Source organism: Protomyctophum bolini (assembly GCF_963924005.1).
Source record: "Protomyctophum bolini genome assembly, chromosome: 17".
NCBI classification, from domain to species: domain Eukaryota; kingdom Metazoa; phylum Chordata; class Actinopteri; order Myctophiformes; family Myctophidae; genus Protomyctophum; species Protomyctophum bolini.
The window spans coordinates 10,260,728-10,273,530 of record NC_137878.1 but is presented as its reverse complement, the minus strand read 5'-3'; the positions used below and the strand labels follow the sequence as shown (position 1 = coordinate 10,273,530).

At 44.4% G+C, this 12,803-nt stretch overlaps 1 protein-coding gene across 1 annotated transcript in view; it reads right to left on the bottom strand.

Annotated features, from left to right (window-relative positions):
• LOC308331337 (hippocalcin-like protein 1) overlaps positions 1–12,454 on the bottom strand; it is a 42,479-nt gene extending 30,025 nt beyond the window's left edge. Inside the window, exon 1 of the mRNA XM_080786733.1 lies at positions 12,104–12,454. The gene's annotated coding sequence lies outside the window, so the exon portion shown is untranslated. The remainder of the gene's footprint in view (positions 1–12,103) is intronic.
• Between the last annotated feature and the right edge of the window lie 349 nt (positions 12,455–12,803).

Here is a 12,803-nt window from a genome sequence, read left to right as displayed (position 1 = left end):
CCCCTCACATATCACTCACACAGACTCACACACTTTTCTTTGGTGGTTGTGAAGCTAGAACGGAGCTTTGAAAGTAATATGACTGAGTGTGGGGCCGGGATGGAGGTGGAGGAGGAATTATTATGCCATTTATAATTGTGTGTGTGTGTGTGTGTGTGTGTGTGTGTTTGTGTCAGTGAGTGTGCCATGGGCATGGAACTGCATCATATCGTCGCCGTCGGGCAGAAACCTCGTAATTCCATACAGTTTTTCAGCTTTTTTTTCCAATATTTCTTCATAAATGAATGCCCCTACGGGCCTACGCCTACAGTTTTGGACATACAAAGTTACACTCGACAGTGATTATATAGTGAAGGTTGAGAGTGTGCTGTGCACTGTGATGGGTGGGTAGTAGAGCCCTGCATCGGGAGCAGGATCCTGTGGTAACGCAAAGGTTGTGGGCGGAATTTAAATATCTGTGGCCGGTAACAGGCGGTCAAGATAAAAACCCGCAAAATCCTGCATCCTCCCACAAATTAACCAGATCTTATACAGAGCTTATACACTTTTGTATGAATATGTCAGAGGAGAGCGTAATTTCCCCTACTCTGCTAGACATCGCAAGTGGAGTCTCTCTCTCTCTCTCTCTCTCTGTTTCTCTCTCTCTCACGCTACAACCTGTGCGTATAGCTTGTCACATCACGGTGTCCATGGTCACAATATAATACGCCTACCTACAATTTTATGTCCCGTCGCAATATAAACTCTTTCCCTGGGAGGTTTTGACGCATCCTGGTCCAAACGCCCTCTGCGCAGAGTTCGCCTTGTGACACCTTTTTTTAATATCAATTATGGTTCACAACTGTGTTCTGTACGCGCTCGTAACACTCCGGTTGCGGTGCACTGAAAAAGAACTACGAAAATACAGTACCCGCTGACTTATGCTGTCTATGGGAATGCAGTTTCCCCTTTACACTTCATGTGAGCTCCTGTTATTCGTGGTCCACCAGGGGTCCTTAGATGATTCCAGGGGGTCCCCAGTAAAATGAGCAACAGTAACTTCAAGCCCTATTTTATATTGAGGCTATTCAATCAAAAGTAGTCGTGCTAGCCTAAGAGCTCATATAAGTTCAAGCGGCAAGCCCTATTTTATATTATGGCTATTCAAAAGTAGCCTATAAAGCCCACAGCTTAGATGTGCTATTTTGAAAGATCTTTGCAAATCTTTTCGTGTGGGAAGGAAAAAGGCTTTTCAAATGGGGTCTGCCACCTAATGCATATCAATTTGAGGCTCCTTGACATGAAAATGTTTGAGAACCACTCTTTTAAAGTATGCTGAAACTCAGCACTTCGCTCCCTGGAGGGAAATTCAAGTCTCATTGCAGACAGCTCTGCACAAGTTTGAAACACAGAGAAGGCAAAGGTGAGAGTATAAAGGAAAATAAATAAATTAAGATGCTGCGGTTCATTCTGCAGAGAGAGAGAGAGAGAGAGAGAGAGAGGTGGGGGGATGGATGCAGTGGTGAAAGGTCCTCACATTAATATAAGACAAAGGACAATGGTCTGTAATGCCTCTGTTCCATGACAGTTCTGAAGCCAAACGTGTTTACAACATAGTTGTATGAACGATTATCGTTTTGTGTATTCCACTGCACAACAGTAGATCAATGTCCCGTAGAAACCTTGTTTCGCATCGGTATTAAGGTGCTTTGCTGAGTTCCGATTCAGGTCTGTATTTTACATGGAAATGTGAAGTCTTGAAAAGACTCGTAGCCAAAGTGCTGATACTTTATTAGAATAGGACGCAGAGAATAAATAAAACAACGTTTCGGCAGATGCAATCATGCAACTGCCTTCTTCTGAGACCATTTGGCCGGTGAAAACCTGAGGTATTTACCTGAATAGTCTGTAATCGACTATGTGATAATAATTGTAGGTAATAGCGACTGCAGACCTCTATAGTTGTGGATTCATCAATTGTTGTTGCCTCTCCTCAATCATCCGGCAGTAGTAAATATTCATTCGATAATTTTCTTTTCTTTTGTGTCGCTTTCCCACTGGGACTAAAATCGATAAGTGAATACCTAACCATATGTCATTAAGCCACCCACCGGATTGGTTTGGCTGTGCTCAACATCAATTCAATATATTTTGTATTAACTCATTTCTTGCGGCTAACTGTTAGCATAAACCCCAGTTCCAGGTGCCATGGGCACAGTTTGAAACGCTCCAAACCCAACGGCACAAAACCGTTCGTGAGTGAAAATGCAATTACACAACAAGGATGTGTGCCTTCGCTTTGCGGAACCGTTTTGAAAACCATAATCTAACTCTTTGCTTCTCTAGTGTCATGGTCACTTCTCTCTGCATTCGGCTCAAGGGAGAGACCGAATAAAGATGCAGCCAATGATCTCAGACTTCCTGTGGCCATGCTATGACATCACATCAGTCACCTATATGACTTATCTATGAGGCAAGACTGTGTATTTGGGCAAGGCTTCAGCTTGATCCGACCGCCATTGACATTTCAAGTAAAAGTATAAAACTGTTGAAATGCATGGATGAACTTCCTTGGCATACAAGTGGCAACATGAACACTGAATGTGTCTCTGATCAATCCAGCAGTTAACCACAGACCCACAGACTGTGTGCATGCATGCGCGTGTGCGAGGGACATTATTATGTCTAAAGCATACATTCACAACTCCCCAAATTCCCAAATAAGGCCGAGGCATCCACCCAGCAGCATTGTGGGAGGCAGGGAAAAGCTTGGGAATGAGTCTAGCTCTGAAGGCTCAGGAAATGGGGGGGTAAAAACGAGAGGGATGATTGGAAAAGTATGCCATGCCGGCTCGCCACATTATAGACGTCTCGCTTTCCCCATTTCCTGTGCCGATGACGAAAGGGGAGAGGAAGGGTCTAAAAATACACGCGCACCCCCACTTCTGTCAGGAAGGCCAGCGGCCAGCTCAGCAAGAATTTCCCCTTCACTCACTAATACGGATCGTGTCACACCCCCTCCCACCTGCCAGTCGGGAGAGATTCAATCCCACAATGCAACGCTGTAGCTCGTGCGGTGCATGCTGGTAGGCAGGTTTACCTCCAAGTTGGATCACATCACACGTTTCAGACGATTCTCTTTTCACTTCTCTTCCTCCCACTCCGCCTCATCCTCCCCCTCGCATCCTGCAGGCGCACATGTAAAAGTTCACACATCAACCTGGTGCGAGAATCACACATCCTCTCTGATCATTACCTTCCCCGGGCCCACTCACTTTGCTTCCGGCTTTTTTCCATTGCCACCAACAACTGTCTTACTTTCTACTATCTCTCAACCTCTCTTTTCTCTCTCTCTCTTGGGTTTCCTGACTCGCACCTCCTCACCAAAATTCCTTTAGTTCCTCACTCCCTCTCTCTTGGGTTATGTCTTGGCTTTTGTGTTCTCCGTCATTCATACTGCATAATGCGCGAGGCAAAAAAAGGAACTACTGGAAGTTGAGCAGTAACACTGGCAGATTAATTAACAGAAAAGATATTTGCTGTCACTGGTGATTTCCGAGGCAACTCATTCACATACTTAGCCTTCATTCAATCGAAACACTACTAGAGCCATGTAAAGCACCAAATATACTCAAGCATCCGTCAGTGCTTTTGACACTGACAGATGCAGCAAACCAGGCCCCGTCGCTGTGACTTTCGCTGTGATCACTTGACAACAAGGCAGGCACACAAACAGAGAGGCCTTCAGGCACGCCTGCAGAGCGTGCAGGTGCATGTCCCCAGGCGAGCGAGTGCCTACACCGATCTGCCCGATGGCCTTGTGCATCGACCCTTGTCTGAGTTGGCAAGTTGTTGTTGTTGTGGGCGGCGAGCTAGCTAGCTAAACATGCATGCGGGCGCGCGTCACTTACAACAAGCCGGAGGTAGGACATCGTAGCCAATGATTATGTGAGTGAGGAAAGCATACATACTACTAAAGCTACTTCATCGCTGGGGTAAGTGGGGAAGATGAATGAGAACCCCCCCCCCCCATCCTTCCCTCAGTGTGCCCTTGAGCTAGGAACCTCACCAACAATGATCCAGCAAAGCTGCTCAATGGCCAGTACCGAGAGAGAACCCTCAAGGCCTCAGGGGACTGTGTGCAAACTGTGCATACAAGCAGAATGCTTTTAATATGCACACAACATAATCTAAATTATGTTCAGTGTACTCTTTCCCTGGGAAAATATGGACTGAAGGAGGGTTCATATCTAAATGTGTATATATATATATACTCTAATAACACAACAGTCTGCATCAAACGGAACACACCAGACCCACAGTGGTTCTCGCCGTACCAACATCATGTCCTTCCCTGGAGAGTCAGATGGCACATTTGATTGAAGACCGTGGTGTATTGCTGCTCCAGAGGCTGCTGAGTGATTCCAGCAGTAGCAGGGGAAACGAGGGCTGCAGTTGTCACGGTTGCTTGTAAACGCACCCAAGCCGCGACTGTTCTATTTCTGATGGGGCCTCTGCTATCGGGGGCATTGCCGTTCTCGCAGCAGTTCTTCTCTTTCAGAAAGAGACAAGAAAAGAACGAGACCAAGAGTCTAAAAGCCTCGCTAGCACCCCTTAGAGGCAGTGCTGCTCCTTACAAACGGCTGGACCAGAGTGGTTTGAACTGAGCCCTGTGCTCTCACTAATGAGGCTAAAAGTGGGAAAACCTTTTAGATTGTTATCGGTGCCAGAACTGGCATGGGGAGTATATTGTATATTCACCCGAAGGAGTGCCACATATTGTAAACAGCAGCATGAGTTTTAAAGTTAAATAAAATAGACAACTATATTAATTAAACGGCTACAAAGTATCGTGCTAGAGGAAAGACCATGGGTCACAAAACACTGTAAAGGTCAAAATGCTATCTGCCCGTTAGGGTTACTTACCATAAGGGGCCATTTGTGCATAACTGACCAAAGTCAATTTTTGTATGCATGACACATTCTTCACTCAAACTTTAAATTAAACTATTCAACAGCCTGTGATGTGAACAATAAATCAATTGGCATTCACAGTAGTATATATTTTGGATGGTTGCGACAAAAACATAATGATAAAATAAAATCGATGTTATTGTGAAAAACACTATTGGACACGGCACTGAAAGTTTTTTTTTTAATCGAACTGATCCCTTGGCAGTATGCACTAGAGGAAATGTTATGGGGTCACTCAAATGGCTAGAGTTGAATCAATGTGTACAGCAACTTCAACAGCAGTCCAATCCAATTCTGTCCAATCCAACCAGAAATGTTGTTTGGGACAGAATAAGCGATGGAGCAGCGATTGGCACGGCTATCCTTAGAAAAAAGTAGCCAAAAATAAACCCCACCGCTAAACTACTTTTACATCACCGAACATATCTGCAGCCATTCCTCCGTGAACAACCCTGCATTCTTTTTCATGCAATAACAGAGGCACCTCAATTGAGAAATTCCTTGTATAGGTATAATACAAGACAATTAGAGTGAAGGGCTTGGTGGTGTTGTGGTTTATTATGGCCACTTTTCTCTCCTTCGACCAGCTTTCTATGTTGGAAGAGGCAATTGAAAGAATGCGAGAGAGTGTGGTGGTAAAATGGCATGAAGAAAGATGGAAACACGGTGAAGTGTGTGTGCCGCACGAATCGAGGAGGGACGCCCGGGGAGATCTAATGGCCGAGTGAGACTAATGGAGCAAAGGAGCACGACGGCATGGAGGGTGCACCGAGGAGAGAGGCCTCTATTTCAAAAGAGACAGACGCCAAACAGACACAATGAAAAGGGGGGGGGGAAAGGAGATATGACGTACAGTGAGCTAATTAGTGAAGTGCACCCCCATGCTCCCCCAGCTTTGACTGTAGAGAGATGTTGTTGGTCCTTTATAGTACTGAAACAACAAGTCTTGTACGTGTGCGTGCGCACGCACACATGCACATACAAGCTTTTGTTCCCCCCGGGTTCATTATATCCCAACAACTCACTGGGTTCTGAGAGTAATTGACTTCCCTTTCAGCTTGGCGGGGAGGGCAGAGGAGAGGAGACCCACACTAGTATTGTTTTCCTTGATCACAAGAAAACACGCCTCTTAACCACATGTCATATGACAAATAGTGAAAGAACTAGATACACAAACGATTGCACGTTTTTGAAGCTCTTGATTTCTTTTTTCAACATTTGCCTATATGACATGGTCTACAGTGGTTACACCGAAGGTTCCCATAATGATGACGCTTTTATTAATATTTAGATTTTTCATTTCCCTCCGTCTTTGTCTGATTTGTCCGTAATGATCTGCGAGCAAATGTATCGGTTGGCGTTTTGCCTCGTCATGAGGGGGGCCGCCGAGTAGCCAAACAAAAACAAACGAGCCCAATGTCTACCGGTATTTTGATTCATTAAAGCAGAGATGTTTAGTACTGATCAGCAGTACAACAACATGGTTAGGAAGCCCTTAACATCAGTGCATGTATTGTAAAGTAGAACAACTATAGTTTCCTGGGTGATAAATAATGTTTATTTACGCCTGTAGCTAAATGTGTCTTTACATGGGTTATCCATGTAGTCTACTGTAGACTGTAGAGTATTGTTATGTTTGTGTGTGTATGTATGTGCATACACAAAGTTTGCTGACTAACAGATGTCCCTCACAGTAGAATAAGGCCTCATCAGCAACATGCATCATGAGAAATACACACCCCACGCTCCATGATATGCACAGCACACTCCATCTTGCATTATGGATCACAAAATCGGACACACTTTTAGACTCATTCAGCAAATTGATGCCCGGTTGCACAGCGCTAGCCCTTATTTCATCTTGGTGCAGAGTTTGCCACACACAAGAAGGTTGACTTTTATTCCAGCTTCAAGTGCTATTTAAAAGCTCACCCTGTCGGCTTTTTTTTGTTTTGCATACAGCTTCCGGTCTGACCAAAGCTATTGTTTAGGAATTATACAGGTGTTTTATATTGATCTAGCCCATAACAGGGAAATACAATTAAGAAATACATTGGATAGGTAGACACGGATCTCACATCTGTTGTAAATGCAATGAAATAATGGCTATGCAGCTGCATATCATGTTGGGTGGGAACCTCTGTCAAACTGTTATATTTCAGGAAATAGAAAAATAATTAACCTGTGTTTCAATGGGTCCAATGTAGTTATTATTTAGTCACAAGCCACAGACACACCATACACGCTTTCACTTAAAAATACCAGATGCTCACAACGTGACGCGTACGTAGCTAATATTGCTACTTTTGCGTGACAGTGCAGTGGGATTTTTAATTTTTTAAATTAAGTTGAAATGTGCATGGATATACAAGGTTTCTGCTACAATATGGTATCTGGCTGCCAAAGGCACACTAAAGCCATAATATTATAAGCATAACCAGCACCATTTCCTCTACAAACCAGCAACCTTTCCTTTACATTACCATTATACCACAAAGCCACTGAAAAGAAAGGCTAATGTTTATAGCTAAGTCTGATGCTGTCCGCTTGATGACTTTTCCTTTTTCCATAAACTCGTCAGAGTTTGTCCTTCTGTAAACGACCCTCCACATCCATCATGCCATTAAAGATTTACGAACAGCAGGCCACCGCTGTAGAGGGAGGCGTGTCATCCTGCCCTGGTGTGGCCCTGCTTGCCTGTCACTTCAGCCCACCAAGGGCCCCAAAGGTCACACCTGTCTCCCTAGGAGGAGGTCTATGATGATAACGCAGTGGTTCTCATACATTTTCATGTCAAGGTTATGTATGTTGCGCTGCGGACCCCCATCTGAAAAGCTCTTCTGCCCCCAGGCCCCCATAAGAGAAGATTTGTGTTCAAACTTCTCACTGACATTACAACCTCACGACACATTATTGTGTTGCGATATGAGGACGTAGAAGATCCAACTACTTTCACATAGCCAGAGCTTAAGTGTGCCTCCTATATCCAGCTTTGGTGTCTGTCCACAAACTTTGTCCTCCACAAACATTAAATGCCCGTTGACAATGAATGGAGAATTTTACGTCATATTGTCTGAGCAAATACAAACAAATGATGATGTACGATGATAAGAGCGCCCCTCACTTCACGCGGGTGTGATTTTTCAGGTTGAGAACCACTGTCTTAGAGAAGCTGAATGATGATGAGTCATTGTGTGTGTGTGTGTGTGTGTGTGTGTGTGTGTGTGTGTGTTTGCAAGTCTAATTCGGCTTCCCACACCTATCGCTCTCCTGCATCCGTGTTAATGGTCAGAAGCCCTAATTCAAAGTGACGTGAAGACCATTTGCATGGCTAATGTATTCCGTCCATACATGCTGTCAGGACAGACATCACAGCATCACAACAGAAAAGGGTCACTGCTACTGCATGTGCATTCTATATTGACAAAATACTGCAGTACACGGTCAAATCTGGACAGTTAATCAAAATCTCTTTTTATATTTTGTCTACCCAGAGGCCCTTTCCTAGAGGTTGTAAAATCAAATGATTTCATGAAGGATTGTTGTAACGGAATATTAAAAAAAAAGAAAGAAATCTTGTTTATAAATCACCAATGATGAACAGACCTATGTTAGGACTGATGTCATTTTTAACCTGACAGGTCAAATTGTAGCCTACTTAATCGCTTTCCTGAGTGAGTCACGCTGTACCTCGCGTTGGCGGCATGCTCTCTCACATGCACTTTCGTCTGCCCGAACTCATTTTGTGCACTTAACCACTTAAGCCCTATACACTTCAGAGTAGGACAAATGGCGGACACTAGCCGATCGGCTGCATCGCCATGCCGTCTGTGTGAGCTTGTAGATCAGGTTAAGTGTTGCCAAACGTTGAGTCAAGATCCTAGGACTGGAAGGGATGGTTGACTTGACCTGGACTGGAGGGACAGTTCCTTCATGACATCTGTCATTATTTAACAGAGAGGACATTGTCAAGTTGCTCATCACCCCATAGCAACTACAGCGTAGAGTAGGACTGCATTGTTGGCATTAAAGGCTTAGTTGTAAAATATCAAGAGTCTTCAAATCTCTCTCTCTCTCTGTCTCTCTCAGCCCTTAGTTGAACTGAATGGCATATGTCACTGAATACTACTGCTTATAAGTGTGTGTGTGTGCGCGTGTGTGTGTGTGTGTGTGTGTGTGTGTGTGTGTGTGTGTGTGTGTTTGTACACACTACACAACCCACACGTTCCACAACTGTGTGTCTATGCATGTTATGCACAATTAAGGCACGTGAGTGTATGTTGTGTCTGAGTTACTGACACAGTAATGGTGCCGTCACACCATCCGTTTATCTTCTTACGTAACAACCTGGCTAGCATTAGCAAGAGTAAACACTGGCAACGGGAACTAAACATCACAAACTACTTATTCCGAAACCACATGCCACAAATGACTCAAGCAGAGAGAGCGTTTTTCTGCCGTAGACAAAATAATCATCATGAAATATTCATCACGGAATATTCATCAATGAATATTTCCTCAGGCACCCTGCATTAACCGTAGGGCAGGACCAATAATGAGTCATTATTAATGACCACAACACTGCCGCGCTCGGCTCATCATTATGTTCATTATTGGGAAATTAAATGACAATCAGAGAATGCCCGGGCCGTATAGTGGCTTTAGACCTATAACTGCTATTCAGCTTCCGAATATAATTACTTAGGAATTTGACTAAATCAATAGGTCTCAGTGGCTAATACCGAGGCTGGCATGGAAAGTAATGGAACTACCGGGAGTGTGTGTGTGTGTGTGTGTGTGTGTGTGTGTGTGTGTGTGGCATGTGCGCACGTGAATGTAGCTTATGTAATGTAAATAAAACTATATAAAAACAAAGATGTGACCTACGGGGGTGACATGTATACACTACAGGAGGACTGTGATTGATCACAGTTAAGGATAACAGTTGTGAGTATTATAATCACGCATCATTGTTGATAGACTAGGTCGCTACTCATTATATTCATATTCACTGTTGAGCCGACATTATCCAGGTACAGTATATCACTGCTATACTGATTGACACTGTACCTGTATCCTATATCACTGTTATCACTGTTATGTACCAGTATTCACTGTTGATAACCTGTCCATATACAGTATATCAATTCAATCTGTATTTCAGACTCGGGGGAATCCATTCCATATCACAATAAAAACACATCATAAATAAAAAATAATAGAAAAATAAATATACAATAAAGAGTTCCACCGTGTTCAGTTTAGATTAGAGCATCCAAACAAGTGTGCCAATGGTTCCACGGTCTAGAGGAGAACCTGGCAGAACTACATATGGGATTAGTTAATGACCCGGGATGCCCTACACATGAATCTATACAATTCTATAAGATTGCGTATCACAGCAGAGCATCCCCAACAATGGCAAACATCTGGCTTGCACTGGAGCTTCTTGGAGCTCTCGGTTACAGTAGCATACACTCATTATGAACCACTGTCAGTCGTCGGAAACTGGCTCGTTTCATTGTTTGTAGCGACACCATAGGGAATTTGTATCCATGCATACTGGTGATAGATCCATATTCAGGCTGCAGGCATGTTCTCACTGGTGATAAATCCTTAATTTACTGATAGAATGTGCAGCTGCACATGTTAGATCACCAGACCCAGTGCTATAGACAATAATCTGTTTATTTAATTATATATCTTTATTCTTATGTTTGTTCTTATACCTGTAGGCCTATACCCCTCATGTGTTTCACCATTACTGATGTTGCTGCTAAGACACCTGAATTGTGATGATCTTAAAGCTATACAAGTTAGCCAAAAATCTGCAGACTGTGTGACTGCTGAAAATTGAAAAATCAAATGCATTTTCACTGTATGGGAGAATACAAATTCCCTAGAGTTCCTTTATATAAATAAAGTAGGCCTGTGTCTTAATTTGTGTAAGGTCTTAATGGCGACGTCTTATAATTAATATAGCATACCCTTGTCGTCACTGTGGCCACAAGGACAAGGTATATGATCCCTTTGAAACAGTGATGGTTGAAAATACAGTGCTGCCGTGACGCCGCCTACTGGCTCAATAAATAACGGGTCGTCTCGTACCCCACTTCCTTTATCTCCAGTAGTAGGCTACATCTACATGGAATGATAAATGATACATTTGAGTGATTTGACACGAGAAATAGAGACGCTATTAACGAGGGACAAGGACAGATCTTTCTGGTGCAGGCGTGCAGCAGTACAGTACCATCACAGTGACGCGCTCTGAACAGTGTCACGTCATACAGCCTGCCCTACTACACACACTCGTAGCCTACTAGTGAAACAGGGACATCGTTTCACTTAATACTCTCTGGCGGACAATAACAAATGATCAAACCGTGTGCGGTGTGCTTTCTTTCTGGCTTCTTTCAAGCATCGATTCGTGCGGAAAGAAGGAACAGTCAGTCAGCAGAGTTGTATGAAGCACGATCGCACCAAAGCGCATCCTCGCCTCATGTCCCACATAGAGAGAGAGACGCACCAACGTCCACTTCATTCATAAAAACAAAAGCTGTCAGACTATGACGTTAACATCTGCGATAGGCAAATTATTTACTTTATAATCAAATCAATGCATTTTAACGATCGTCCATTTTGTGCAAGAATGACACGGTCCACGGGGCAATTGTGCATGCTGGCATGCTCTATTAAAGTCACCAAAACAGCTGATGGTCTATTTAGTAAATGATGTACTATTTACACAGACTGTCGGACACTCACTGTCCTATATTATAGTAGCCTACCTCGGCTACCTGCCGAGGAATTGGTGCAGGAACAAGACTGAGGACAGCAGGTTGTACACGGTGTCACCTCTACTACTGACCGACCGGCGTAGCCTATTTACGGTAGTCGCTTCTCCCCCACATTGCCGTGGAAACACTAGTGTCCTGATAAACAATAGCACCACTACAGCAGCAGCAGATCAGGCAGCAACGTGCATGCCCCAGTCCGGGCTGCGTCGCTGTCAAAGCCATCCGCTCCGCTCGTCTCGACCATAGAGGTCTCGACTACTAGCCCATCTATATTATTAACAATTCAGCGCTGCCTGCCCTGCTAAATATTTAAGGTATCTGTTGTTGACAGATTGGTTTTCGAATCTTACCCGATCCAAGGGAAGAGGGTCCGCTGCGAACCACCCGGGGCGAGGTGCAGTCCTGTTGGGTGTCGGGGAGGACAGAGAGATGGGAGAGATGCTCGACTGTGTGTTCTGGCTGCCTGCGTTGCGTCCCCCGTTGTTGGCCTATAGGAGACAGTCCGACTGGATTTTTTTTTATAGACACACCGACCGCGCGTCCGTCCGTCCGACTTGCTGCTGGCCTAGAAATGGGCTTCTTACTGAAAAACCCCGAAAACCATGATCGCCTACTACCATGCAGTCTGACACACGCGCCCCGGCCCGCACACGAAGTATAGCCTACTACACACAACAACGAGGAGATAATGGAACTGCAGGGGCTGGGAGGAGAGGCGAGAGAGTGTGCTGTGTTTTAACAGGCGCACCGAGGCTGCTGCTGGCAGAGCGGGTTTAAAGGGGGAGGGGGTGTGATCGTTGTCACCGGGACCAGATAGCGAGTCGCCTATTGGCACACAACCATGCCCCCCCCTTTCTATTTCTATTTCTCTCTCTCTCTCTCTCTCTCTCTCTCTCTCTCTCTCTCTCTCTCTCTCTCTCTCTCTCTCTCTCTCTCTCTCGCTGTCCTCAGGCAAGAGGCAATGTCCACTCTCATTAAATATAATGGGAGAGGAAAATATATATGAGCAAGTCCATTATCTCTTTATTCTGAAATATACCGCAGCACAAC